The sequence below is a fragment of the Bombina bombina genome, chromosome 6 (genome assembly GCF_027579735.1).
Source record: "Bombina bombina isolate aBomBom1 chromosome 6, aBomBom1.pri, whole genome shotgun sequence".
Taxonomy (NCBI): Eukaryota; Metazoa; Chordata; class Amphibia; order Anura; family Bombinatoridae; genus Bombina; species Bombina bombina.
The window spans coordinates 329,107,786-329,132,067 of NC_069504.1; the positions used below are offsets into that span (position 1 = coordinate 329,107,786).

A 24,282-nucleotide genomic window follows, 5' to 3' on the forward strand; every position below is an offset into this window, starting at 1 on the left:
CCTTACCTTAAAAACACAGGTCATCCACAAGAACCCCTTCCTTTCTCAGAAAATCTCCAGGAATTGTTGGAAGTATAATATAACTGACGAGGATTGAAGGCAATGTAGTCTGATCTGGGGTCATTGTGGGCCTAAAGTCTCAGAGATTCAGAGACATAGGTCTGATCTAAGCCTGAGCTGGGCTAATACATAACAGAAGCTTCAGGAAATGGGGTCTAATCTGTGGTTCAGACCTCCCATCCATTCCACTCTTTTGCAGGATTGTCATAGTTTGTGAGCTTTGCCTCTCTGTCACACCAACAGATGTCCCTTTGCTATAAAGGTCCCAGTTTCCAAAGTGAAATCAGGAACCTTTCAGACTCCACCCACACTAACTCTTTCCAAGCAACAATGCTCACAGAACACCCTTGACTCCATCAACATGTCTCCCGCAATCAGCCTAGGCCTGCCAGGTGTGGACTTCTGATGTGGGCCTATGGCTGAAAGGGGCTATAGGACTGAGGATCAAATCTGTGGTTTGATGTGGGCTGAACTTGACACTTCCTGACCAATGGCAACCGGCCACACTAACTTCCTGCCCAGTCGCACTCACAAACCCACTCCTCTAGACCCCACTCCACTGCTCACAAGCTTTTTAACCGCTGCATCCTGGAAAACGGCTTGGAAATGTTGGGAGGTATGCTGATCTGATGTCTGATGCTGTCATATGGCTGACTCGGGCAGCAGGGCCATGGGTTCTAACCTGAGATCTGATCACAAAACCCACCTATCACATTCACTGGATTACCTGCTGGTTGTGCATTATTCTTGTGGTGAGCACCTGGCAAATCTATTGGTAAGCATGAAGTGTTTCCAATGCACCCTCAATAACCCTGTATTTTAAAGGACATTCTAGAGCAAATTTTTTTTACATTTTCTGATTTATTAGAGATTATTGTGATTTTTATTTTTTTATCTTTATTATGAAATATAAAAAAGTATGTATATCATTTTAACAATATTAATACAGTTATTTATTCATAAAGCTACAGCAAATTATACAAGTTACAAGAAATTCATATGTTACTCTATGTAATTTTTTAATCACTAACCGAAAATTGGTTAACGTTCTGCTTGGGAAACGCAACTAGTGAATGTATTTTTTCATTTTGGCCTTTAAAATGGAGGGCATGTTTCTCTCTTTGAAGTTGACCTGAATTCAGAGCCCAGAGCATTGCTACACAGTAACTGCTTGATCAGTGCAGGAGTTCTTTTATAACCGTCTGATAAAGAGTGATTTAAAGGAATATACCGTATATGAAAAGGTGTTGGACTGAGAAGGACTCAAAGGTGTATACGTGTAGGTGTATACATGTGTGTATACCAGGGATAGGCACAGACAAAGGCTGTGGCTGACATTTTGCAAAGTACAGACCTTAGTGAAGGACACCAAGGATACCGAGCAAAACTTTGGGGTAACCATCCGCCTAAAAGGTCCTGCAAGAAAGAGTCTTTGCCTTCTTTTGGGGACCGCATCCTTCATTCGGGAATCCTTATCCTCCATCAAGTTGGGTGTACTCCAAACAGATGACATAGAGGAAGAATTCATTACATCCAGCAGCTTTCCAAGATTCAGTGTCATCTCCCTCTTGCACCCTACACTTAGCTCATAGGATTGAGGGTGTGTCCTGTAAGTAGCCAATACACATATTCCCTTTTGGATACATACCTCTGCGATTACCATTGAACAATATACAGACTTGCTACAATATATTTAAGGATTATACATTTGTTTGTCAGGACTTTTACATCATAGAAGTCATCTGTATCATTGCAATTGCTTTGTGTGTGTTTTTCTTAAAATCCAACCTCTAATTCATTTGGTGAATACCTTCTGCATATTTGTGTTATTTGATACATTAAGAGCATCTATTCATCTTGCAAACCATTTATTTTTATGATATTCATTTGCAATATAAGAAAAAATTGTTTTTGAGGCGCAGTAATCCTTCTAGTACCTCTTTTTACAACATTTTTTTCTCTAAGGGATTTCCTAGAAAGGGTTTTCCCGCCCACTAGTAGGTCTTTTACAGCAGCCAGTTTGAGAGTGTTTTCTCATTAATACTTGCAGTAATCCTTTTATTTATACATATATATAAATATAAGGTTGGTTTCTTCCTTCACCAAAGAACAGCAATCTATTCCACTCTTTTATTGACACTTAAACTTAGACTTCGCAAGTGTATCATATAATAAGAACACTATTGTGCATGAATATATCAGAAATATTAGCAATTTAATCTTACACGCTCTGATTAATCGTCTCAGATATATTTAAAATTATAGCTGTTCAACAAACAATTATGAGAGAGAGAGAGAGAGAGAGAGAGAGAGAGAGAGAGAGAGAGAGAGAGAGAGAGAGAGAGAGAGAGAATACATAAAATAAGATCAAATTAAATTCCAGTTTAATGAAAACCTGGTATATTTATGAAGATTGTATCATCCATTAACATATAAAGTACATTCAGTATTTCAGTATTTTAAACCTTACTGGTTCTGTTGTTTTACTTATCATCATTAAAGGGACGTACCGGTCAAAATGTAAATGTGCATAGATAAATTACATCTTTGAATAGAAACATATTTGCAATATACTTATATTAGCAAAAATTATTATAGTAAAAGTTAGCATTGTTTTAGTGTTAACATTTTTTCTCTGCACGTGCATGTGAAGCAAAGCTAGATATTCTCAATGCACCACATTTTTAAATACTGCAGCTGCTCAGAGTGCCAGTGGGGCTTGTATCTTGTCAGCAATTAACAAATTGAGACATTACCAGATGGTACAAGCACCTTAGGCTGACTGTGCAAGTGCTGTGTTTAAAATGCTGGTGCACGGTGCATACTTAAATACACTTTTTAAACAGCTATATCTTTTGTTAGAAGCATTTTTGCTAATGCATGTATGTTACAAAAATGCTTCTATTCACAACTGAAATGCATCCATGGGGATTCCAATTTTGGCTGGAATATCCCTTTAATACTACTACGACTACTACTTCTAATAATAATAAAATATTTCATATAGTATAGCATTGCTGCTAAAATCATTTAACCAACTCTTGTTTGGTTTTGTACTTTTCTAAATATAGGTAACTTTAGCCAATAACAGATGTTATATTTCACAATTCTTCAAAACCAGGTATGAATGTATTTTCTCTTTTAGACCTTACAATATTATATATGATTTGAGGTTACATAGAATAAGATAAAACTGAAATTTCAGTTTAAGCAAAGCACTGAATAATGATGAAAATGCCTCGATCTTTAACGTGCAGACTACAGCATTCCAAATGGTTACATTTCCAATTCCCTGTATTGTTCAGATAGCTTTTTAAATTGTTATAATAATAATAATAATAATAATAATAATAATAATAATAATAATAATAATGAACAGCGAGTATGGATTGTCATCACTGCTAAACTCAATGGACAAAGTGATGTTTTGTTGTTTTTCATACAAGAACTGCTAAATAGCCTTGAGATAACGCTACTGAAGGCTGTAATCTAGAAGCATTCCAGCAGGGGTCGTAGCACCACCATTGCCATCGTAATCAGCTCCGCCCCGTCCTCCTGAGCTGTAGGCGGGGACCCAGTTGCTTTTGAAAAAAAAAAAAAAATAGAACTGGATCCTGTTCTGCAAGAATCCGGCGGAGACGTCAATCATCAGATCCGGGCATACAGTGTATTGCCCGTCACCGATCTCCGTGTCACACAGCTCAAGGCGGGGGCCATGTTGTGTATGGAACCCTCTAATATGTCAGGAGCATGACCCTCGTACAGCACCGGCCCACATAGCCTCCTAGTGCACTGGGACAGAAGCAGCTTCTTACCCAGCATTGTGTTGCATCCGGCCGGCCTGCACACTGCTCTCCTATTATCTGGGGCTAGGAACTTGGTCTTTTACTCTCAGACGGTTAAATCCTCATTATCCATCAGCTGACTTGCAGGAGCCCAAAAGGAGGGCCGACTCCCCTTTATACAGTAAGTAGCCTGTGTGTAACTGCTGTCAGATACCCACTGGATATTACTGAGAAGTTTTCTATTAACCCATCGGCTCCCAGGGAGATTGTAATGCCGCAACCCTCACTTGTACCCAAAATGATATTTCATAGGTATATTTGTTTGCTCAGTCTTGTGGTGTAGGTTTAGACCTAAGTGAGTTTACCCCTCTGCTCAGATAAAGGCTCATTTCCTAACTGCTGTTTTTTTTTTTTTATCAACCTCTTAGGCCTTTAACTCCTTTTTGGAAAAGAAAGCAGTGTGAATCAAAGTTCATGTTCATTGTAGGTGTCAATCAAAACTTGTGTATATTATTTTGTCTGTTTTACCATTATGTTGGTGTTATTGTTTCCACTGTCTTAATGAATAGCCATCATTTGTCACATTGTAATTATAATTAGTGATGTGGTTCGTTTTCCTTGATGGTTTGTTTTTAAGAAGATATGTTGTTTTTGCTATGTATAAATAATATACATACTTTATTATTCTTATGCTATTATCGACCTTTTATTCAGGTAGAATTGGTGCTGTTAAATGGCTCATGCAGAGATGCTTTTTGTGGACGTGTGGTAGTTGGGTTTCCTGTGGTTTTTTCATTGGGGAAGTTCTGGTTTCTGCTCTGATGTCTTTTTATTGTGCTGTGCTAACAATAACGCTATGGGGTTCATGACCAAGCTTAGAATATAGTCATTTCGTGTTCTATAATATCAGCTCTTACCCGACCTTACATCCAGCTTTGTATTTTCTTTACTGGCTATGGCTGTTTACATTTCTGTGTCAGGGTGCAGTATGGAAAAGGGGTTGTCTCAGAGATCAATTCTAAGAACCAATTAAAATGCTTGCGGTAGGGTCTTACTTTTTACAAGATAAACAAACTGAGGGCACCAAATGAACCACTCCAACTGTTTTTAAACCATGGAGGTGTTTTGCTGGACATTGTACTAGAATCCATAGAGTTAGAGCAGAAATAAGAAAAGATGTAAAAAATAGTCATTTAGAGGAAGTCCTTCCTGTATGTGTCTGAAAAATGACACCAGAGAATTACTGTTTGACTTTGCCAGGCAGATATTGCTACTTGTACAACCCTAGCAGGTTGTATATACCTTTTTATATATCTTGCTCAAGTAAATGTTATTTGTACATAAGTGCAATATACTTTTGTTTCAGTTTATTATAATAAAAAAGCACAAATGTTGGACATCCTGAAAACAAGGTTGCCAGTGTGTAAAATATACTAAGAAAAAGTGAAACAATGTTAAAATATATGATTCAGGCCAATAAAATTTAAATTGCAAGTTGTGATTTTATTTGTTTGTATAGTTTATTATTAGACAAAGATGAATCTGATGGCTTTTTCACTTAAATACATTACACTCTGCATCTCACACATTATTTGACTGGTATGTTTGTTAAGGGGAAATTATTTATTTAAAGGGCTATAAAACCCCAAAAATGTATTTTGTGATTCAGACAGAGCACCAAATTTAAAAAGAAAAAGTTTCCAATTAACTTCTATCATCAAATTTGCTTTGTTCCATGGTATTCTTTGTTAAAGAGATAGTAGGTAGGTGTCTGGAGCACTACATGGCAGGAAACCGTGCTGCCATATAGTGCTCTTTTAAATGGACCATTCTTGCAAAATTGCTGGCATTTAGATTTCCAAACATGTGCACGCTCCTGAACTTTTCAACAAAAGATATGAAAAGAACAAAGAAAATGTATAATAGAGGTACATTGGAAAGCTATTTCAAATTGCATGCTGTGTATGAGTCATGAAAGAAAAAAACATTACTTTCATGTCCCTTTTTAGTGTGTGTGCAAGTGATAACTATTCCTTTAAGGTATTGTATTTTTATTTTAGTTATTCTATATTTATTGAGTTACATCATTTTTTGTGATGGACAATTTTTTAGTTTTGTTACTGGTTATAGTGTAATATGGGTCAAGATTGTATTAAGCATCACTTTTTAAAGTTAAGATTTTTCTATCTGATGAATTTTATTCTAGTGCTTAATTCTCATTGGATATATTAAAAGGGGCATAAGTACAAACAAAAAATATTCTAAAGAGTTTTATTATTGCTTGCATATATCTATGCCTTTAACCCCTTTTTATGGTGAGCCATTAACGAGGCATATGTGAGAAACCGCCAATCACCAGCTTGCTCTCAGCAGTGCTTTGCAGCTTTTGAGCATACTTGGGTATGCTCTTTAACAAAGAATGCCAAGAAACAGTCTATTTAATAATTGCATTAAGTTAAACAATCTCTTTAAATTCTGTACTCTATCTAAATGTTTAATGTCTATGCATGTCACTTTTTTTTTTCTTTTTTTCCCCCAAGCATTTATTAAAAATATTAAGTTTACAATTCATAAATTACACACCACATATCAAATACAGCATTTGTCTTGTGATTCACTTGTATTTATAACAAAACGTTGTAAAATAAATACTAAATAGTTGTCTAGATAGCCCTCAGAATAAAGGTAATCAAATATTGACCTAGAACATTATGAAGCTGGGTATGATCTAACGAGTACACTAAAGGTTTACATTTTCAATGAAACATCTTATTTCCTGCTCTATTATCATATAAATCATATCTCTCTAGAACCAGTTGATGAATCAGGTCATATTTAAGCTGTTTTTATAGTGGGTGCTTTATTTCCAATCCATAATTTAAAAATATTCTTTCTAGCCAATATTATTGTTGTAATAATTAGGTTGTTCAAATTCCTTCCATACTCCTACTTTATGTAGAAAAACTATCTTTAAACAGTTTAAAAAGATCTTTACATTGTGAAATGTAGATAAAAAAAAATAAAAAAACACCTTGGGACAAGCCCATATGCAATGTACAAAGTCTGGATTAACTAATAAACATTTAGGACAACAATTTTTAACATCTTTTCTCCATTTGGAGACATTCCTAGGTAATAGTCTTGATTTATAATTCTAAATTTAGTTTCTCTTTGATTGGATATAGTATTCTTCTACACCAGCTTTAAACTGGTACACATTTTTTGTTTAGCTATTTCTATCTTACAATTTTTATTCCATTTATCACTAAATTGAACCATTTCCCTATCAACTGATTTCTGTATAATAAAATTGTATATATCAGATATATTTTTTTTTTTTTAGAGAACAACATAGTAAGTTATTTTATATAAGAGCACACTTATACATACAGAACAGTGTACAGCTTGACTATTTTATGCTTAGTTCTAGCAATATGTCAAAAATACAAATTTATTTACAAGTAAGGCGCAAGATGATCAGTGATTTTATATAAGAACAGACTTGCACATTATCCATTTGCTATGCAATGTTCCTTCCCTGCAGTTAGCAAGGGAGGGAAATAACTGTATAATGTATGCTGGGAATTTGAGTCCAGAACTGCAGTGGCCCAATACTTAGAGACAACTAGTGAACTATAAATTCCAGAATGCTTTTTTTTTTTTTTTTTTTTAAATCAATTTTTATTGAAGTCATAACTCAAATACAACATAAGAAATATGTCCCAAAACAATGGCAGATAAAAAGGTGTACAGTGCTATAATAATGATGTCGCCAGGTCCACAATTACAGGCTATGCCTACCTAAACTACGATTGTGAGGTTAAAAAGAAGTATGCATAGGCAATTTATTATCAAAAATGATGCGGCAAAATTTGGCTGAAGAAATGAAGGAGCAATGAGGCCAACTTAGGCCAGGGAGATATGTAAGAGGAATATTATGAACCCTTTTTTCTAAAGCGTTAGCAGGGGATTTGGACTATCTATAATGAGACTTCAGTTTTGCAGTATAATATCATAAGAGTAAAATTGATCCCCACCTTGTCATAGAAAATATAGCTTAGGTTATCCAAGTAAAATTAGAACAAGGCGGAGTGGCTTTATGGTTTTTTGGGGGAGGGAAATTCAGCGGGCAAGAGCCGCTCCAAATAAGGTGAGGGGGAAGGTGGGAGGGCGGAGCCAGCCAGAATATCAAACCAGTAAGTGTTTTCTGGTCTCTGAGCTTTCAAATAGAATACAAGAAGGGTTGTCTCCCATGTGAACCATGAGTGAAGGTGATAAACTGTGAAATATCTTAGTTTCTTTCACCATAGAAGCACTAAGAGAACATGGTATATATAAACTTAGTAATAAATAGTTCGTAGCTATGTAAGATGCAGTGAGGTCTAACACCGTAGGATAGGCTAAGTAGTATGTACAGTCTATATTTAAATATAAGGAGCTAAGGTATCCTGGACAAAATAGGAATTCTTCAAACATATATACAACATATAGTTATGAATGCGGGAGTCTAGTTATCCCAATATATATATATATATATATATATATATATATATATATATATATATATATATATATATATAATCATGAGGCCTCTTGACAACAAATAAAACGGGCAGTGGAATATTCGACGTGCTAAATAATTTGTAAAGCTATATGGGAGTGAAATAAGTACAAAACTAGTTAAAGGGACAGTCTAGGCCAAAATAAACTTTCATGATTCAGATAGAGCATATAATTTTAAACAATTTTCCAATTTACTTTTATCACCAATTTTGCTTTGTTCTCTTGATATTCTTAGTTGAAAACTTAACCTAGGAGGTTCATATGCTAATTTCTTAGACCTTGAAGGCCGCCTCTAATCTAAATGCATTTTAACAGTTTTTCACCACTAGAGGGTATTAGTTCACGTATTTCATATAGATAACACTGTGCACGTGATGTTATCTGGGAGCAGGCACTGATTGGCTAAACTGAAAGTCTGTCAAAAGAGCTGAAATAAAGGGGCAGTTTGCAGAGGCTTAGATACAGGATAATCACAGAGGTTAAAAGTATATTAATATAACTGTGTTGGTTATGCAAAACTGGGGAATGGGTAATAAAGGGATTATCTATATTATAAAACAATAACAATTCTGGTGTAGACTGTCCCTTTTAATAAGTACTATCAACTACCACTGTAGTAAGTCGGCTAACCGTAGTATTTGGGTGAGTATTAAAACTGATCCAGTTAGAGTAAATATACACACCCATACATACATGTATGCACGCATACGCCTATATACACATACACCCACATATAAGATAATAGTCATCACTTAATCTGCTCTCTCTGAGACCTATATAGGTACATATCTAAGTCTGTCACAGACAGATATAAAAATAAAACTTGGGAACGTATAAATAGCAACATAGGTTCATGAGAGCGAGGAAAAAAGAGGAGAAACCTGAGCAATCTATACAGTAATGGTTCCATGAAAGAGTACCATATGCCCAGGGATAGATAATGTTGCTCAACCATGTTTCCAGAAGGTACATGTAGAAAGATAGGGTACATCAGACAGATAAGTATACTCTAGTGTTATATGATAGACTTATGTGGGATCTAAAACAGGCTATTGTGATGTGGCTGAGATTTCACAGTCCTCTAACATAGCTATTACCCCCATAAGTAAAGATAATACTCTGGTGGGCTAAGACAATGTAACTGAGCAATGGTACTATTATAATACCCATCATAAAATGCTACTTTTTTGTGATTAGCCGAACCCTACAGTAGATTGTACACAAGTAAAGAACATATTACACTTATAACATAGACACATCAGTGCAGAGTAATATATAAACTGGAATAACTACTTATATTACTGCGTTGACCCAGAGAGAATTAAAATAACCATTTAACAAATTCACAATTTCACAACAACGAAACTCAAATAGCCTCTATGTCCGTGAAGAAAGCAGAGTCACTAGATTAGCCTACGCCAACCTTCGGCGATTGAAACATGGAGGTAGTGAGGAGCTTGATAAAGATAGCAATGATTTCCAGTCTGCCAGTGCGGGTATCAACGGCTCTTAATGGAGATAAACTCTCAGGCATTGTCAATGAAGTAAAGGTGGGTTGCCGCTGTTCGTTCCAAGGCGTAATAGACAACTCAGATAGGATCCAGAAGCTGCTTTCAAAGTAAGCCGCAACATACATCCGATCTATATGACAACCAGCCACACCAACAATTATGCATTTCGGATCCCCTGATAGTTGCTCCGGATTGGTGAATTGAGTGTTTGGGGTTGTTAGGATCTCTCTCCCCAGCGTCTTCAAGTTAGAGTTACAGGCTTCCTGTGTGAGCGAGGCTGCGACCTCCATAGTAGCGAGGGCTAGTGCGGAGCCAGGAGTCCAATTCACCGCTTGAGGATGCAAAGCGTCCACTGGTGGTGTAGCGGAGCATGGAGCACCAACTCCGAGATAGGGTTATGCATTAGGTTGCGCTAATGAAAGACGACTGCTCAGTATTGTGAGATCCGTTACTGTAGGTAGAGAAGTGTCCTGTAGAGGAAACCCCTTGTCAGACTGCAGTGCTTTAAGCTCTGAGGTTGTTACCCTTAAATTGAACTGGGGTAGCTCAGTGAGATCCGTCTCTGCCGCCATATTAGATATTGAGCTAACCTCCACTCTAAGCTGATCTCTGACAACAAGCCGTAAATCAAGGAAACAACTATCCATCTTCTCCCCAAAGTTGCCTAAAGATGCGAGGATCAGTTCATAAAAATCTACCATATTTGCTTGGGTAGAAAGGGGTGCTGTATGAATGACGATGCAGCTTTAAGTCAGTCTCTTCAGCCTCGTGGTTAAGTCAGACAGAGCAGTCCTTAAAAATTATTGTAACTGACCTGTAAAGTTTCTATAAGCTGTAGAAAAAGGGTTGCTGACCCTCTTCATGAGTGCAAATCGGTAAATTCGTTAAGAAACATGGACTATGGTCTCCATAAAGCTAGATGTTAAGTAATATTCCAGGAGCTCATAAGATGTGCGTCTGATCTCCTCTGTGGCTAGATCCTATATCAGATATTTATAATTTTCTTTTTATCGGCCAGTTTACATAGATCCTGGAAAGGAGAGATCACCCACAATCCAATATATATTCTGCTGATGGAGTCAATATAGTGCTTTACCTGGAAATAGTAGAACTCATGGGGGGGGGGTATCATACATTAAGGCAATCTCACTAAATGTTTTTATCTTCCTATATTTAATCTCAAGGCATTGATGTACATATTTCAGGCCTTTTTTATACAATAGATTAAAGGGAAATGCATGTCCCTTTAATGTGGTACCTTTAAAATAGATTGGTTACATGTTAGAGGTATCAAGTGACATGAAATTGAGTTCATTGCACATTTACATTGTATATAGACACAGAAAGGAAACAAAACTTGTTAATTAGTCATAAACCTAATTTACATGTTTTATTGCTAGTAACTGGGTTTCATAACTTACTGCTGATTGTTAATTTGTACATGAGTGTGACTTTTACCATCTCTATTTGATACAGTATCTGGTGTAACCTGTTTCATGTAAGATTCTTCCTGTTGGAATCCGCTAAAAGCAAGAAATAGTAAGCTATTAAAATGATTTCACTATACACTGCTGAAATGTGTTCATGGTAAACATGTTTTTTTTATATATATATATATATATATATATATATATATATATATATATATATATATATATATATATATATATATATATATATATATAACAAAACTGTGTGGCAACAGGTAAAAATATAGGAACTCTTTAGAAACCTCAAACTGGCAATGGATGCAGGAAAATCCAGACTATAACGATTGCTAAAGAATAAAATAAAGGTTTTTAGTTTGCTTCTATTTTCAAATAGTCTTTGTTCTCCTTGTATTCATTGTTGAAAACATACTTATATAGGCTCGGGAGCAACAATGCATTGCTGGTGATTGGTGGCTACACACAAGCCTCTTTTCCTTGGCTCACCTGATGTGTTCAGCTTGCTCCCAGAAGTGTATTGCTGCTCTGTTATGGACTTTAACTAAACTGCATTTGCAGGGGTTATTTTTGTACTTCTATGTCCCTTAAAAACGTGTTTGGGAATTCTGCATATTTATGTGGCTCTAATTATTGCTGACTGTACATTTAGCATGATAAAAGCCAGGACAGATCTTCACAGATCACTAGGCTAAAGGTTTGAATATTTTGAAAATGTCAATTATAGGAGGTGTCACCTGTCTGTGAGTTTGGGGAATACTTGTGCACAGCTTATAAACATATCCTACTTGTGTATGTAGTGGAAGCCAAATGTTGTACTGCTGTTGTGTGAAATTGGGATCTGTGCATACAAAACATATGTTTTCTAATATAGAACATAGATGTGGTGCAAGATATACTAGTAACCACAAAAATAAAAAAGATCACATTTTTTTGTAGTTATCTTGAATGTTCTGTAAGTGGAGTGGTCCTGACCTCTAGGGCAGTGATGGCTAACCTTGGCACTCCCTGATGTTTCAGAATGTCAGAAGTACTTTTCCCAGATAACTAGACTGCAGAGTACCTAGACATCATGGGAAATGTAGTTTCAAAACATCTGGGGTACCAAGGAAGTTAGCCATCCCTGTTCTAGGGTGTGATATGGGGTTATAGGTCCCAAAGAGCTTCAAAATACAAAATAAATGGAATACAATTGCATATGCATTTTATTAATAAATAACTTTATTTTAATTTTGTAATAAAATGTATTTATTTCTAAACATACATGCATATATTATCAATATATGTTTATAAAATTAATTTCAATGTGTGCACCTTGATAAAAAAAAAATAACAATGTACTGAAAATGTATTGAAGAGACAGTAAAGTGAAAATTAAACTTTTGTGATTCAGATAGAGTATTCCATTTTATATAACCTTCAATTTTATATATCTAATTTGCTTCAGTATTTTGGTGTCATTTGTCTAAAAGCGTACCTAGGTAGTCTCAGTAGCAGACGGCTACTGGGAGCTAGCTGCTGATTGGTGGCTGCACATGTGTCTTGTCAGTGGCTCATTCAGCTATTTCCCACTAGTGCATTTCCATCATTCAACAAAGAATACAAAGAGAATGAAGCACATTTTTATAATAGGGCAAAACAAGTTTTGAATTTATTTCTATCTGAATACTGAAAATTTGGGATTTGACCCTTTAAATAATGAATCTGTCATGCATTTTAAGCATCATTCTAAAATCTATAATAATATCATGTATGTAGAATGAAGTCCTCGTCTAGATTTTATATTTTTGATGAAGATTTAAAGGGGCATTAGTGATGTTTATTGGTATATAATGTGCAGAATGAAAGTCCCACTCATACTCACGCGAGAGGATGTAGGTAGGGGCTGCACATTTACTGTGCCTGTGACTGCTGGTTACCTAATAGGCATTTGCTGTGCATGTGCAATTTCTGAAATGCATACTTGCCCCTTACTTCCAATGACAGTGATGCCGAGTCTTGGCTCAGTCTGAGCATCTTTAAAGCTGGTGATCATATTCACTAGAAATGGTTATAGTGTTTAAACTTGTTCTGCATTTTTACTAATCTAATGGCGCTAGTTTATTTGTGGCATATAGGAATTAACATTCCATATAAGTCATGGTTTTACATCTAAATTTATGTTCCATAGGATTTTGTATAATTAAGACCTCAGTGTTATTTAGCAGATAAGAATTCCCTGAATAGCATTGACTTGTTCGATCTAGAAACTCTGCATTCAAATTGCAAATCCAAAATCTTAGTATGAAAACAGCACCACTGGTAATCTGCAAAGTCGCCAAACTAGTGCACATGAAAACAGGGCAGTCACTGTACCTATGCATTCAAATTGTATGGATGACTGTATTTAATCTTATACATGGAAGGACATTGTTTTTAAATCCCATGTGATGCTCTGGAAAACCTATAATCATTAAATCTAAAGCCCAGCAGTCAATTTTTTTTTTTTTTTTTTTTTTTTTTTTTTACTCTTCTGTGGCAATTACTGCAAATTGTGAAACTGTTCTGTTAAGGATGTGAAGGGGGTTGTTAAATGCATTAGTTTATTTTAAAGGGACAATCTTTCACAATTCAGATAGCATACAACTTTAATCCGCTTTCCATTTTGTTTCTATGATGCTCCAAAGGGTTGTAGAAAGCTTTCAACTGGCAGTACTTAAAGGGACAGTCTACTCCCAGAATTTTTATTGTTTAAAAAGATAGATATTTCCCTTAATTACCCAATACCCCGTTTTGCATATCTAACACTGTTATATTATTATACTTTTTACCTTTGTGGTTAGCTTGTATCTAAGCATCTGCAGACTACCCCCTTATCTCAGTGCTACTTACAAACTCAATTTTAGCCAATCAGTGCTGACTCAATCGTAACTCCACAGGAGGGAATACAGTGTTATCTATATGACACACATGAACTAGCAGTGTCTTGCTGTGAAATGTTAATAAAATGCACTAAGATAAAGGTGGCCTGCAGGGGCTTAGAAACAGGCTGAGATTTAGTTTTAAAGGTTATAAAGTATATTACTATAACAATGTTAGTTGTACAAAGCTGGGGAATGGGTAGTAAAGGCGTTATCTATTTAATTAAGCAATAACTATTTTGGAGTAGTGTCCCTTTAAATTTCTTGTGTGTATATTTTTCAGGTATGTTTAATCTTTTTAAACTATTTGTGGTATTTTTGTAATATATATATATATATATATATATATATATATATATATATATATATATATATGTGTATGTGTGTATGTGTGTGTGTATATATATATATATATATATATATATATATATGTATATATATATATATATATATATATATATATATATATATATATATATATATAATATGTGTGTGTATGTATATGTATATATATATATATATGTATGTGTGTATGGACACCACTAGGGCAAAAGTAGGACATATGTCTTCTATCTGATGCAAGACCCCTGGAGTAATCTCTAAACCCCCTGCCAATTGTTGACCAGCATGTGCTGAGTGGTATTTAAAGCAATAACATTGATTTGTGATGGCTTTAAATTGAAGTACTGGTTAAAAGAACATAAAAGTGTATGTGTGACGTTTGGATGCTCTGGCGGGGACGGGTGGGAGCAAAAGCGTGTGCATGTGATTTACTCCTGCATTCAAAGTTGAGTGGTATCTGTGCATGTTATGGGCTGTGGAAAGTGTCCTTTCTATTAAATTAAATGAAAAGTAACAAATATAACCTTGCTGTATAATTTTATATGGCTCATTTAGGCAGTGCAGATTTTTTTAGTAAGTTTTTTTTTTTGTGTGTTTTTAATAATTCTGCAACTCTGATTGTCATGCGTAGTGTTTCTTTAAATACATACTGGTAACACTGTGTGTATAGGTGATACACATGTTGCACAGAAGTATGTTTTGTAAATATTTGTACATTCTTTTCTAAAGAGTCAGGTTTGACTTTATACTCTTGGTTAGTTTGTTTCTAGATGTAGCTAGTCACTATTTACATTCAGCTGATTAACTCATTGGCTACCAAAGAGGTCTGTAACACTTTAAGGTGTTGATGAGTGTGTGCGAACATTTCTTTAGCAGCTGTTACTACCATTATAGGAATTGCTATTTAGCTAATGACAACCTTTTCAGTGCTGTTGAACAGTGGGTCCTATGCACAAATAGGAAGGCCTAAGTGATATATTATGTGTCTGATGCCTGAGATCAGCTGAATACATTCTAATACTCATATTGACAACTTCCTAAATCTCCATATTTGAACCCTGCAATCAAATTATAGTTGTAAGTTTACAAGTAGGCAAAAAAATTATCTTAAAGGGACATACAGCACTGCATTTGAAAAGATTTAAATGTTAAATACATTAAAAATATAATTAGCAATTTTTTTTTATTTTTTTTTTGCGATTTAGGGACAATACCCCCTGTGACAGATTAGGTACAGATGATCTGAATAACATTGTTGGTGTTTGATGTCCCTTTAACACAACTTTGATGGATTGTGACATGCTTACCTTCTTTCTTCCTGGAGGGGCCTGTGACAAATGAATAAATAAATATGACCATATCCTTTCTCACGTTTAGGGTGGTAATTTGTCCATCACCCAGTAGCTTCTGTTTAATACCTTTTTAAGCTGCTAGTTGTTGTGAGTGATAGATAGAGATTAGATATAGATATATATAATATATATATATATATATAGATACTGTGTGTGTGTAGACAATATAACAATACACTGCAGCAGAAATAGATAGCAGTGCCTGTAACGCGTTTTAAGATCTACACAGAATTATTAGTAGACAGAGATATTGTGTCTATAAAGACACATTTTATTGATGAATTGTTCAAGCTTAAACATTTGTGTGTGTCTGAGAAAATATTAAAGGGGTATGAAACTCAAATATTTTCTTTTGTGATTCAGACAGAGCATACAGTTATTTTAAAACAGTTTCCAGTTTACATTTGTTATCTAATTTTTGTTTCATTCCCATATTATTCTTTGTTTAAAATATACCTAAGTAGGTATCTGGAGCACTACATGACAGGAAATATTTCTACCATCTAGTGAATAACATTCTTTCAAAACTGCTGCCATATAGTGTTCCAGACATGTGCATAGATCCCTGCTTTCAACAACAGATACCAAGAGAATGAAGATTAGTTTAAAGGGCCATGATACCCAAATGTTGAAACACTTGGAAGTGCTGCAGCATAGTTGTAAAAAGCTGACTAGAAAATATCACCTGAACATCTCTATGTAAAAAAGAAAGAGATTTTACCTCAAAAATTCCTCAGTAGCCACATCCCATTGTAAAGGACTTCTAAGCAGCAAATCAGTATGTCTGTCCCGGGACAGCGGAAGGAGTGAGCTTTCGTGCACACTCATCTTATTTCACCAATCAGGTAAAGGAAGTTTACTATGAAATCTCATGAGATCACAGTAAAAGAGTTCATGACCTCAGCACTGTTGATGCTGATTGGCTGCTGCTCATTTCTTCATTTTTTATTTTTTTTTTACCTGCAGCTGGGCAGCAGCTGAGTATAACTTTTTACACAGAACTTACTCTGCTGAGCTAAGGAAATTGTGAGGTTAAATATCTTCCTTTTTTACATAGAGATTCGCAGATGATATTTTCCTGTCAGCTTTTTACAGTTATACTGCATCAGTGTCAAGTGATTTAGCATATGAGTATTATGTCCCTTTTAATAAAAGTAAATTAGAAAGTTGTTAAAAATCATATGCCCTCTTATCTGAATCACACAAAAAAAAAATGGGCTTCATGTCCCTTTTAAATCAAAGCTATTTTAAATTAAAACTATTAAGGCAGGAGCAGTTATATACTTCCTGCTAATGCTTTCTGGTTGCTATGGGTAACGACCACAGCTGTATTGGTGGAGACAGACATACCTCTACAGCATTGGTTTATTCAGTGCATAAACTGCAACTGGGGAAAAAAAAAATCTAAAACATTTTTATGACATATTTTAGGTAAAACTAAGAAAACAATCTTGGCAAGTTTTTTTTTTTTCCCATGTCTCTTGTTCCCCCTCCCATTTCTGTAAGAAAAAAAATATTGCATTCCTACGTTTGCTACATTCCACTAATAATTGTAGCTTTTGAAGTGATTGTTTTTTTTTTTTTTTTTTTTTTCCTTTAAAAAATCTATTTGAGATGTGCACGTTCTTGAGAGCTTATGTCTCAGCTTCATGGTATTATATGGCTCACAGAGTAATGAGCCGTTGTCATGACAGATGTGCATGATTTATTGAACACCAAGCTAATGAACCATCCTCTCTACCTTTCACAGTGACAAATACAACTAATAAAGCCTTGAGGGGCAAAAGGGTTCAGCAAACCATCTACGTTTGCTGTAGAACTTTCACATATCCGCAGATGTTGTCCATTGTTTTGGAGTTTTCAAAGTAATCATTTTTACGTATGAGGGCGTATTGTGCACCAACATTATTATTAGTGTGTGGCAAATTTTGTTTAATGTCGTCCAGAAAAATTGAGCAGTTTGCTGTATGTTTTTAAGAGCTAGGCAACTGTTCCTGTGTGTAAAATGGTTTTTATAAAGCAACATCCTTTAGAGCCGCATCTTCCTTGCTCCTGGGTAATAAGTTTGTATTGAGCCATTAGACTGAATAGGTTATGACCGAAAGACTGACACCTCAAATGAGTTCTTAGGATTTGTAATATAATTCTTGTGATGCAGCAGATAAAGTGTGTACTTTGTAGTTTGCCCAGTAAAGTTTTTACCTAACAGTGAATCACTTTTTTCTTTTTGATGTCTTCTGTCCTAGATTTTGCAGCACACTAAGTGTAGGCGAAACAAAACACAGGATAGCGAGTATATGGGCACTTAAATGGTCTCTACAAACTCATTTATTAATATACCGAATAGTACAAGAATCTCTGCAGCGTTGTTTGTATAAGACCAGTTATTTGTAAATTCCCATACCTTTTTATAGAGCAGGTGAAAGCACAATACTAGATAAGTAAACTAATCCACTCACATGCGGCAGAGCTTATGTCCAAGCGCTTTGAGACACAGACAGCTTTATAATGGCTAAGGTCAGCTCCTCCTCATACTGTGTCGCAGTGACTTCAGCTGCTACCTGCACATAAGCAGACTCACCCGCTGCCAGCTGTGGATGCTTTTTGAAGGGGCATTGTAGGAAAATAAAAAGTCCTTTATCATGGATGGGAAAGAGAAACCTTTACATTTACCTTCCTGATTCAGACAGAACCTGTAGTTTAAAGGGACAGTCTACACCATAATGTTTATTGTTTTAAAAGATAGGTACTCCCTTTATTACCTATTCCCCAGTTTTGCATAACCAACACAGTTATAATAATATACTTTTAACCTCTGTGATTATCTTGTATCTAAGCCTCTGCAAACTGCCCCTTTATTTCAGTTCTTTTGACAGACTTGCAGTTTAGCCAATCAGTGCCTGCTCCCAGATAACTTCACGTGCACGAGCACAGTGTTATCTATATGAAATACATGAACTAACACCCTCTAGTGGTGAAAAACTGTTCAAATGCATTCTGAAAAGAGGTGGCCTTCAAGGTCTAAGAAATTGGCATGTGAACCTCCTAGGTTAAGCTTTCAACTAAGAATACCAAGAGAACAAATCAAAATTGGTGATAAAAGTAAATTGGAAAATTGTTTAAAATTACATGCTCTATCTGAATCATGAAAGTTTATTTTGGCCTAGACTGTCCCTTTTTAAGTGACTTCAATTCGCTTCTCTTATAAATTTTACTTGAAGGGCCATTATAGTAGTGCCTCTTTGCAGGGGTTGTGTTAAACACATAGTGAGCGCATTATTATTGTGCTAATGCTTTCATGTAACACAGCATTTTCTTTTTTGTACTTTTATGTCCCTTTAAAGGGCCATAATACCAAAATGTTTAAACACTTGAAAGTGATGCAGCATAGCTGTAAAAAGCTGACTAGAAAATATCACCTGAACATCTCTATGTAAAAAACAAAGATATTTTACCTCCCATTGTAAAGGACTTCTAAGGAACAAAGCAGTATGTCTGTCCCGGGACAGCGGAAGGAGCAAGCTTTCGTCCACTCTCATCTTATTTCCCTATTCAGTGTAAGGAAGTTTACAATTAAATCTAATGATAGTTAAGTGAAATCTCATGAGATCACAGTAAAACAGTTCATGACCTCAGCACTGTTGACGCTGATTGGCTGCTGTTCATTTCTTCATTTCTTTTTTTTACCTACAGCGGAGTATAACTTTTTACACATAACTTACTCTGCTGAGCTGAGGAGATTGTGAGGTAAAATATATATCTACCTTTTTAACATAAAGATTCTCAGGTGATATTTTCCTGTCAGCTTTTTACAGTTATACTGAATCAGTTTCAAGTGATTTAGCATATGAGTATTATGTCCCTTTAAAGATTTAAACTAAACTATTTTTTGCAAGAAAAAAATGTTGATTAAAGTAAAGCTTGCAGAAAATGCACATTACATTCTGGTATCCGATCAACATGCTGCTGTCTTTCAGAGCAATCAATATCTTTTAAGATACCTCCATTGCACTGGCTTTTCTAATTCTATAGCATTAACTTGTATGTCTTGAATGTTTTTTTAGAGGGAGCAAAAAGGTTTTAGTGTCAATTTCCAACTCAACAGTATTATTAAAAATAACACATTCAAAAGAAAGATGCTAGCTCTTAAAGGTTAGTTAAGAAACTGTTCAAGACCACTAGGTCTTTACTTTTAATCATCAGTTTGCAGGACATAATAATTTATTACATAAATAGTGTGTAATCTGAAATATGAACTGAGGAAAAGGGTAACATTAAAGTGAAAGCCAATAAAGTTCTTATAAAACCAAATTCACATGAACTTGTCTCATACTTTTATAGTAGAGATTGAAGGGGGGAGTTGTATTTAAAGGGACAGTCTAGGCCGAAATAAACTTTGATTCAGATAGGACATGTCATTTTAAACAATTTTCTAATTTACTTTTATCACCAATTTTGCTTTGTTCTCTTGGTATTCTTAGTTGAAAGCTTAACCTAGGAGGGTTATGTGCTAATTTCTTAGACCTTGAAGGCCACCTCTTTTCAGAATATATTTTAACAGTTTTTCACCACTAGAGGGTGTTAGTTCATGTTTTTCATTTAGATAACTTCACGTGCATGAGCACAGTATTATCTGGGAGCATGCTGATTGGCTAAACTAAAGTCTGTCAAAAGAACTGAAATAAAGGGGCAGTTTGCAGAGGCTTAGATACAAGATAATCACAGAGGTTAAAAGTATATTAATTTAACTGTGTTGGTTATGCAAAACTGGGGAATGGGTAATAAAGGGATTATCTATCTTTTAAAACAATAAAAATTCTGGTGTAGACTGTCCCTTTAAGGGACATGAAACCCACAATGTTTCTTTCATGATTCAGATTGAGAATACAATTTAAAAAAAGTTTCCAATGTACTTCTTGTATCAAATTTGTTTCATTCTCTTGTTGTTCTTTGTTGAACAGATATATAGATACTATAGGTATCGTTCACATGTCTGGAGCATTACATGACAGGAAATAGTGCTGCCATCTAGTGCTCTTGCTAATGTATAACAATGTTACAAAACTGCTGCCATATAGTACTGCAGATACCTGAATAGCCCTTCCTGCTTTTCAACAACAAATTACAAGAACATTTTTAAAAAATTGCTATTAGAAGTAAGTTGTTTAAAACTATATGATCCTATCTGAATCATGAAAGGAAAAACATTAGACTGGCCATTTTGTTTTACATTAAATTCCATTGATAATTCAGTATCTGAATTATCTAAAAAAAAAATGTATTAGTTCATAAATTTAAAGTATCTCTAAATCTCTTAAATATCATTATAAGTTATTTTTTCTAGAATGCTATACATGGACTGCTTTCTCGCTTGATGGCTCTGATGATACAGCCAATCAGATACTGCCATGTAAGCTGTTAAAGGGACACTTAAGACAAAATTAAACTTTCATGATTCAGACAGAGCATGCAGTTTTAAACAACTTTCCAATTTACTTCTATTAACAAAATGTGCACAGTATTTTTATATTTACATTTTTTAAATCACCAGTTCCTACTAAGCATGTGCAAAAATTCCCCAGAATATACGTATATGCATTTGTGATTGGCTGATGACTGTCACATGATGCAGTGGGAGTGGAAATAGACGTAACTTTGAAATTTGTCGGGTAAAATCATTTGAAGTTCAGTCTAAGTGCTATTGCATTGTCTTTATTATGCATGTGTTGATTATGCAAATATACTGTATTTACTGCTCCTTTTTAAGGCGTAAGCCGAATGGGCTGCCTTTTTCAAAGGCTGCTTGTTGCTGTTTAGTAATACAAAAACATTACTGCACCAGCATGGTAGGGCCTTTGGCTAATATAAAAGTGCTGCTGCATATATGGTGTTAAAGGACCAGTCAACACAGTAGATTTGAATAATCAACAAATGCAAGATAACAAGACAATGCAATAGCACTTAGTCTGAACTACAAATAAGTAGTAGATTTTTTTTCTGACAATTTTAAAAGATATGTCTTTTTCCACTCCCCTTGTACCATGTGACAGCCATCAGCCAATCACAAATGAATACACGTACCATGTGACAGCCATCAGTCATTCACAAATGCATACACACTTATTCTTGCACATGCTCAATAGGAGCTGGTGACTCAAAAAGTTTAAATATAAAAAGACTGTGCACATTTAGTTAATGGAAGTACATTGGAAAGTTGTTTAAAATGGCATGCTCTATCTGAATAATGAGAGTTTAATTTAGATTGAGTGTCCCTTTAAAATCCCCATTCCCAATTGGCAGCTATAGTAAGCTGCAAATGCTCATTCCAGATGGCTTTAACAGTTCAGGTGATACAATCTGATTGGTTGTTGTCACCTCACTGTACTAGGGAAAAAGAGAATGAATCAAAAGCCTGTAAAACAGGTGTGTGTAACACTTATTTCCCAAAAACATATACATTTGTTTAAAACTCTTGGGTAATGGAATTTATGCTGTCAAATGTTTGTATAGGTTCCATGCCCTTTTAGTTTAGTTTAACATTTACATTTTGATTTTTCTTCTGTTTCTTTCTTTAGCCCAAAAAGCCTTTAAGACAAAGACAATGGTGTATAAGCCTTAGTTGCTATGGTATCCATATATTGTCAGCAAGAACTAAAATTTAGCTTGCTTTGTGTAGGTGTTAATAAAATAGCCATGTTTCTTGTTCTAAGTTTTTTTCATGTAGACATTTTATTCTAACCACTGTGAAAGGATAATACACAGTTGATACTCTTGATATTTATTGGGGAAATACGTAGTCATGAGGAGAGTATTGCATTTTATCCTTTCTTCTAAAAATATTGCCATTACATGCCAGCCTAATATCTTATTTTGCTATTGTACAGATACATTACTAAAGGCTGCTCACCTAGGATATACAATAAGCATGGACATGCATCTATTTGTAACCTTGTACAAAATATAGTACATTGGAAAATGGTTTAAAAAAAAAAAAAAAAAAGTAAAATTCAGGCATATAAAGTATTCCTTTTATTTTCAGCAGTGGTACCAGATAACCCTAATGCAGATTTCAGACAAAGTAACTGTATTCCACTAGTTGGGCCTGGTTCCTAGACTTGTGAGCCCTGCTGAGCTCTGATTTCCTAGCACTATACAGGTAGCCCTCAGTTTACGCCGGAGTTAGGTTCCAGAAGGAATGGTTGTAAATCGAAACCGTTGTAAATTGAAACCCAGTTTATAATGTAAGTCAATGGGAAGTGAGGGAGTTAGGTTCCAGGCCCCTCTCAAAATTGTCATAAGTAACACCTAATACATTATTTTTAAAGCTTTGATGTTACACAGCATTATAAACCTAATAAAATAATCACACAACACAGACTTCACTTGCATTTTTCTGCAAACAGTTCTTTCTATGCATTCCAATCTGGACTGATTTACAGACAGGAAGATCTTGTTCCTTTGAAATCTGCTTGATAGCTCAGGTCTGGTTAAACTGATTAATTTCAGCTTGCTTGGCTTTGCTGTAACACAAGCGGACAGCTCCACCTACTGGCTATTTTAATCAATGCACTGCTTCTCAAAGCTTTTCAATAGCAGTCACATGACTGGGAAAAAAGGTTGTTATTCTGAACCGGTGCAAATTGAACCGTTGTAAACCGAGGGCCACCTGTACTGTTAGAAACATTTTATATTTACATTTGCACCCTGTTGGAACCTGCAGGTTCTGAATTGTGTGTTATGTGACTAGTAATTCCAAATCCTTCTTTCTGCTTGTAAGCAATCTGATAGCTTTCTGATCAGTGCAATTTTGGGCCACAGCATTGCCATTCCAGGCAAGTAATGGCAATAAATTTTTTTTTTAGGCAATAAAAAGTTAATACTTATGCAGTGCGTTAACCCCATCATTGCCTTTGTACGGATGTCCATACAACATTTTAAAACTAAAACATTTCTGGCTCCTAAATTTGTAACAGATTTGACAAGTGTTGCATTTATGTTTTTTTTTTGTTTGTTTTTTTAAAAGATCCAGTTTTAGTCTCCTTATCTTTAAGATCACACAGCCCTTTAGCCCATATGTGATGGTTTTAAAAAAACATTGTGATGTGCAACAAGCCGTAGCATGCACACAGATATGCAAAGCACACCAGCAAAAGAATGCTTTGTTATGGATAGTTTTGTATTGCAAGAAGAACATTGTCTCTAACTCTGCACTGTTCCTGTTCTAACTTAATGCTTAACAAATATCTACCTTTTTTCATGTCTTTTAAATATATTTCTTTTCAGTTTGGACAAATTATATAGCTGTGGCATTAATATTTTATAGG

General features: G+C 35.1%; 1 protein-coding gene across 4 annotated transcripts in view; it reads left to right on the top strand.

Annotated features, from left to right (window-relative positions):
• Positions 1 to 3,670: 3,670 nt before the first annotated feature.
• The window catches only part of CDK17 (cyclin dependent kinase 17), a 238,046-nt gene continuing 217,434 nt past the window's right edge, over positions 3,671 to 24,282 (top strand). For all 4 annotated transcript variants that reach the window (XM_053716948.1, XM_053716950.1, XM_053716951.1 and 1 more), the window contains exon 1: positions 3,671 to 4,026. The gene's annotated coding sequence lies outside the window, so the exon portion shown is untranslated. The remainder of the gene's footprint in view (positions 4,027 to 24,282) is intronic.